Source organism: Ricinus communis, chromosome 2 (genome assembly GCF_019578655.1).
Source record: "Ricinus communis isolate WT05 ecotype wild-type chromosome 2, ASM1957865v1, whole genome shotgun sequence".
NCBI lineage: Eukaryota > Viridiplantae > Streptophyta > Magnoliopsida > Malpighiales > Euphorbiaceae > Ricinus > Ricinus communis.
In genome coordinates this window covers 32,692,641-32,698,901 of record NC_063257.1, presented here as the reverse complement: position 1 = coordinate 32,698,901, position 6,261 = coordinate 32,692,641, and positions in this window count along the sequence as shown.

Genomic DNA, 6,261 nt, shown 5'->3' with positions numbered 1-6,261 from the left:
GCCTAAGGTAGGGGGTACTTTGGTACCTCAACAAATCCTAGACGGGAGGCAGATTGGTATCTTATACTAGTCCTAATCGGGAGTGGTGTCTTAGATTTTATCTTGGCATGCCATGGTATCAATATTACTTACATTTTAGTATCCTAATCTAAGTAAGGAATTCATTTTAGCCTTAGCATTTGAGGTGAGAACATGCAAGATGGGAGGGGCTTACTTTGGTAAGCTTCCATTTTATTATCTTTGCATGTGGGGTGATCACATTATTTACTAAGTCCAAATTTATCCTGTATTTACATTTGAGGTGATTCTAAGCATGAATTTAAACATACATAGAAAGGGAGGAAGAAGAATAGAGCCAAAAAGGGATTAGGGAAAATGGGGGAGTAGTGAAGGGAAATACTACACATAAACATGGCCCTAGTGGCCTTAGTACAAATCACAAATTAGATAAAAAGGTAAGCAAGTGGACTCTTGGTCCTCCTTGGGGGGTGGACCTCCATAGGCTAATTACTCTAGACTTTAGGGTTAGCATTAAAGCATAGTAAAAATACAATAAGCAAATTAAATGAACAAGAAAATTAATTAACTAGGCAAAAATAGAATAAAATAAAAACAAGAGCAATAGACTGAAATAATAAATAAACATTTTCTATCTCATCACAGAAACTACCCTCACATGAGTACAAGTTGAGCTCACGCGAGGTTAGTCCCTTAAGACACAGAACATGCTCACAGTGTCGTTTTAAAGCTAACCAGTCTATTTAAAAAGGAGAGAGACTGAAATCATGCGAGTACAGGTCAAACTCGCATGAGGTCAAACTGAAAACTCTTAATTAATAAAAAATGATGTCGTTAACCCCGAAAGCTTCTATTTGGGTTCAAATGGTCACTGGACTCTTGGGAGCAGAGGTGACCTCATGCGCATTTAGAGTTCAATCCCTGGAACATGCCAAACAGAACTCAAAGAGGCTAAACAATGTCGGTTAAAGCCTTGGGCTCCCTAACCTCGTGTGCGCTGAGGATGACCCCGTGTGCGCTAAGGATGACCTCGTACAAACTTAGTGGTTCAGAACCCTATGGCCGTTAAATGACATTGCTTTAATCTAATAGAAAAGCACAATATATGAATAGACAGTAATTTGTAGGAAAGGAGCTTACCTTGCGCGAGCACAGGTTAAACTCGCAAGAGTTCAGCCTACCCTTAAAATGGCAGAATCCTAGAAATAGGAGAAATCTGAAAACATGGTTAAATAAATAAAATAATAATAAAAACATACACGAACAAAGATTAAATCAAGGGCAATGTGATGAAAAATAAACATGTTGAATGCAATAAAAGATGGAAAATTTAGATGTGATGAATGTTAAAAATGTACAAAGAAAACAGAATTAAGAGTAGTATTTTGCCCTCAAGCGGCTACCTTGGTTGTTGAAAACAAATAGATCTTCCGAGAAATTGAAAAGAAAATGCAACCTTATATAGAAGGAGATTGCCCAAGAAAAGAAATTAACTTGTTTTTATGTTTTCCAAAAAGAACTTTATACCACAATCAAAAAGTTTAAAAGCTAAAAGAAAAAAACCGTTTTCCTTTAAAAAGTTTTAAATTTTGACACACACTTGCAAATCCCAAAAATTCCAACCCTTGACACAAAGTTTTTCCTGCCAATGTATGAGCCACATATCAGCCTAGGGTTGACCGCTATCTAGACTGAGCTCGCGCGCGGTCATGAGGACATGCGCGAGCACAGAGTGAACACATGCGAGCTCAAGGAAGAATGTGTGTGAGTTCAAATGCGGTGTTCATGCCCCCAAGTCAACTACTCGACTAGTGCACGTATAAGCTAGATTCGCACGAGTTCAACCCAGTGCACGCTTGCTTTCTTCTGGGCACACGTGGCGCTGCCTGGACAGCCTCGCGCGTGCTTATGCCGATCCTGTGTGAGTACAACCTTTCAAACCCCTCCTCATTGCCTTTATTGGCATTTTTGCTCATTTTAACGCTTATTACTTTATCATTAATATTTTCTTAGGCAATTTCCCTAAGACGCTAGGGTTACAGTTCTTTTTCGTCTTTCCGTTTCACATAAACCTTCTTATCATTGAGCTTTAGAGTTGACAACCTTGATGGTGCCATCTTCTTGACAACCTTAAGGCTGAGTAGTTTGGCTTCTTGAGTGTCAATAAATTTATACGTTGCCCCTGTATCCAATATCATGTTTATCGATTTCCCACTGATGATACCATCAATAAATAACAAGCCATTTTTATTAAGGCTATTTAGAGAGGTGGACTCATGCAACGTATATAGTTATTGGATCGCGCCCAAATTAGCTGAATTCTCCTCTTATAGTTTATCCTTATGAGACTCTATAATCATAACATTGATGGTCTTCATATTAGGATAGTCCCTTACCCAATGCGCTCCATCGTAAATAAAGTAGGGCTTAGGTAGCTTTGGAGCATTATGCTTGGAGCTATTGCTAGATGGTTTTTGTTGTCCTCCATTTTTGTGGCTTTAATCCTTGTTTTGCCCACTCTTACCTGAATTAGGCTTTTTTCCTTTGGAATGAGTAGAACAGTAGTTGAGTGACTCGATGATTGAGATAACATCGTCTAAAATTTTCACTCTGCGCCTTTCTAGCTCCACCTTCGCCCAATCCTACAACCCGTCTTTAAAGTAGAAGAAGGAGTCTTGATAAGACAGATTCTTGATTTCCAGCATGAGGATAGTGAAATCCTTGATATAATGGAGATACTACCTATTTACTTTAGGCATTATAGCTTTGTACTTGATTCACTATTAGCATTATGGGGCAGAAAGTGCTTTTGCAACTCAGCCTTAATTTGCTCTCAAGTATTGATACAACAAAGACCCTTCTCTCTTTCGTCGTGCTTCTTATGCCACCATAGTTAGGCAATGGAGAAAGGTGGGGGCATTGTTAACCCTTGCAAAGTCATAATTTACTCCCATGGCCTCAAATATTACTCAGGGCTAAATAGGAAATTTTCTACGGTAATAGCACTGTGCGAGCCGTTGTACATGGTAGGCTTAGGAACTATGAGCTTCGATGTCGCAGTTGTTATTCTAGCAAAAGTAGCGCTACTAGTGTAGCGATATGATTCCCACGCTGAGCGGATTTCATCAATTTCTGAACAAAGCCCCCAAAACTCTCGTTCAACAAATCCTCGTAGATTTGAAAGCTCCTTTTTAAAGGTGCTGCCAAGTTCCTCAAACATTGTTTTGGTAGCCTTGGTGATCTTGGCATTTTCCTCCTCCAAGTCATCAAATTGGTTGCCAAGGTCTCCAATAGCTGCTTTGACATTACACACGCATTGCTCCAAGCCTTCAACAAGAGGATCAAAGGAGTCTCCGATCGCAACCTTGGATTTTCCCCGCCTAGTTTGGAAACATTATTCCTCTCGCCCACATGCTTGCTCTTGCACCTTAACATTGGCAAAAACTTCTTCAGTTGTTATGCTTGTAGCTAAGAAGGGTCATATGAGTATCTAGGATAATGCCTTTGCTCTGACCACCTATCATGAGTTTAGAGTTCGCAGCGAATAATCCGTGTGGCACTTAAACAATCTTTACCTTAGAAGATGCTAAGTAAGCCTTTAGAAATAGAAGTTTTAGTTAGGAGCAAAAAGGACACGAAGTAGTTTGAGTGAATGGGGAGTCTACTATAAGCAAGTGTGTACAAGAGAGCTTTACAAGTATATAATATTTTCCTTAATGATTTACAAATAAAGGGGCTATCTATTTATAATCATTAGCCTTCCCAAATGTGTGGTTGATATTAATCCTCAACATGTGGTTAATAATCAATTATCTGAGTAGTATAGAGATTTCTAGATAATCTAGGGGATGTAGCTAATGAAGTCCTTTAAAAGCTTCCAAGGCTGCCAGCCCACTTGCATAAGGCAAGGGAACATTCTGGACAAGCCTAGCAGCCTTGGCCAGAATTCTCACCAAGTTGAGGTTAGGCTAGCCAGTCACTTGGCCTAGAAAAGCCAATCCTATTGGAGAACTCGCCTAGGCAGATCTGCCAATCCCACAGGCTAGCTGGCTTGCTCTACAGGCCTGCTCACTCGCCAAAGCTACTCTAATTGGCCGTAATTTTGCCATCAATTATGTTACTCGCCTATAGAGGTTTCGCATGCCTATCTCCCTCGCATGGTAGGCAATAAAATTAGGTGAGTCATAACATAAAGATGCTAATGCATGTGCTATTATATTGGTATCTCTTGAATTCCAATGTAGAGAGCAAAGATGGAACTAAGGTATTAACTTGTTAACATCCAAAGCTAGCAAATATGAGTGTGAGCCAACTATGTGTTTCACCTGAGAAATTGTAATAGTTTGTTGACAGTCTATTTTAGTATCTAGATATAAATCTTTAAAATATTTAAATCCTAATATAGTTGGACTTTTAGAGTTAAACTTATATGTAATAAATTACTACTATTTTTATTCTTAATAAAATTAATTAATAAATGACCTAATTTGCTCAATTAATTAACTAAATAATCTATCTTGAAGTTCTTGTAATAGGAATACCTACAATTTCTCCAAGTCCTCTATAGGTGCCACTATGTCGCCAAGGGTCTCTTCACACCTTTTGAGGTAGATGAGATATATAGAAAAGATCCAACACCCTTACTCATAGACCTGGAATTCTACTATGGGAGGTACACCCACTAAGCCTTTTAAGAAAGATTGAGACAGGGAATTACAATCCAATGCCTTGCATGTATTGCATGTAGAGTCATGGACCTTTTTCGAAGAGGTTGCACTATAATTCTCTAGGATCTTGCATGGGAGGTGCACCTACCAAGTCCTTTTATAACGATAGAATATCAATCACCATGTGACGCTCTTTATGCTTTCTAAGGAATACCAAGACGCGTAGCAACGGTCCAATACCTTTCCATGTAAACTTATGGTCCCTCTCGGGATTGCATCATAAATTCTTTATGACTTTCCATGAAAGGTGCACCCATTAAGTCTCAATTGTTATCTCGAGCTATGAAGCTGGATAGCCTTTAGGCATACACTCACCCAATCATCAAAGCAAGAAGTTGGGCATCCTCCCACACCCTCAACTGCTATCTCGAGCTATAAAGTTGGATAGCCCTTAGGCATACGCTCACCCAATCATCAAATGTGAAGCTAGGCATCCTCGCGCATATTGTCAACTGCTATTTCTAACTATAAAGCTAGGCAACCCCATGCATATGTTCACTCATTCATCGAAGGTTTAAAATTGTGCATTCCATACATACCCTCGATTGATACTGAAAGTGCAAAATAGACGTCTAAGTGGGGGGTGAATTGGACTTCTCAAAAATTTATGACTCAAAATCTAAATTAAATGATATGTTACTTGTATGATAAAACTTTGTAAGAGTTCTAATGTGAGCATGATGCTCACTGCACATATATCTAACTAAGCTTGGAAGCTGACTATTAAATACCTATAACAGTAAACCAGCTACTTCAACATACCTCAACTGTAGTAGCCTATATGCTTTGTCCTTTTGAATAAGTGAGAGAGATTAGATGGAAATGATGTCGAACGTTTATTTAAAGACTGTTAGATGTCTGAATCAACAAATATTGAACTTAACATCAAACAAACAACTAATCAATGTTTAGAGATAGACATCTTACAAAATTTTAAATGAAAATCAACACAAGTATTTATCCTGGATCAGTACAAAGACCTACATCCAATCCTTAAGGATGGTACCTCAAGATTATCTCCATTATTTGACTCTATTAATGGTTGGAGTCAAGTCTTACAATGTCTATCACTAAGACACTTGATATAGTCTGAGATATCCCCTCTTTAACTATCCCATAGAAGTTTTTAGGCTTCCTTCAACCTCTCACTTGCTTCAATAGGTGAAAATGAATCTCTCACATACTTTGAAAGGGAGGCTTTGTCACCCTACAAATCACAAGTTTTAATACAAAGTGCTTGATAAACTTAACAAGAGACTTTCTCTTTAGAAAGCAAATAAATAAAATCATAAAGAATTTCTATATGGATCGAGTGCAAGATTAATGTAAGGAAAACTGATTTTGGAAAGCAATAAATGTAAACACTCGAGAATGAAAGATGAAGTAGATGAGGAGTGATAAATGCAACTTTTGGCTGTTAAGGATTCTGAAGAGTAAATGCTTTAAAACTAGCTGCTGACTTAGAGCTAATCTCCTATTTATAGAGAAATCCAAAAAAAATTAGTTGTTAGATCTA